This window comes from Phascolarctos cinereus, unplaced genomic scaffold, assembly GCF_003287225.1.
Source record: "Phascolarctos cinereus isolate Bilbo 61053 unplaced genomic scaffold, phaCin_HiC Scaffold_726;HRSCAF=1367, whole genome shotgun sequence".
NCBI lineage: Eukaryota > Metazoa > Chordata > Mammalia > Diprotodontia > Phascolarctidae > Phascolarctos > Phascolarctos cinereus.
The window spans coordinates 409,042,135-409,043,120 of NW_027556098.1; positions in this window are offsets into that span (position 1 = coordinate 409,042,135).

Sequence of the window (986 nt, forward strand, 5' to 3'; positions counted from 1 at the left end):
CAGGGTCTCTCCCTCGAAGACTTAGCCTTTTAAAAAAAGGTATAATTCAATCCCCTGTTCCAGGAATAACTTTTAAATCCCAAATTAAAATTATTGGTACGGTAGTAATTGCAAATTTTGTTTCTTCTAATACTTTTTTAATCCTGTAAAGAATGTTTTTATAAACATCCTTTTTAGTAATAATTAATCATAACATGGCAAATATTGTGTAGTTGCTATGTCTGAAAAGCATTCTATACTATACACCCACAGATCATGAAAAATTCTTGTAGAATTTTGTATTAAGTGTACATGTTGAGTTAAAGAAATTTTATAGTGGTGATGGAGTGCCATGAAATTAATACTTGCAATCCAGATTGCTGTAGTTTACACTTGTGTATACGTCAAACCAGGTGTATACCATTTGTACTGAGCACACCACAGAATGAGAATTATCCGAAGTCCATTAATTTTAATATGTGTTTTGGTTTGTAAACAAAATTATAGTAATTTCTTGCACATTTTTGGAAAATAAGTGTATAAGAACTTCTGTATCTGCTTCTAGATACAATGTGTAAATAAAAATTTCATTCACAAAATTTAAAAAAAGGTGTCATTGATGCTTTTTTCTCTATTTCAATCACTGTCACTTTTCAGTGACTTCCTCTCTACCCCAGTTAAAACCTTCCTTTGTACCAAGTAAGTACAGTCAATGGTTGTGTAGTGTCCCACCTTCTGTGACCCCATCTAGGATTTTCTTGGCAGAGATACTAGAGTGGTTTGCCATTTCCTTCTCTAGTTCACTTTACAGATGAGAAAAAGGTTAGGTGATGTGCCTAGTGTTATACAGCTTGTTGAGTGTCTGAGGCTGAATTTGAACTCCTTATTCCAGGTCTTCCTGACTCTAGACCCAGTGCTCTATCCACTGCACCACTTAACTGCCCAAGTAGAGTAAAACAGCAAAGCAAATGAACACACCATGTCTGAAAATGTATGGTTTGTTCCAC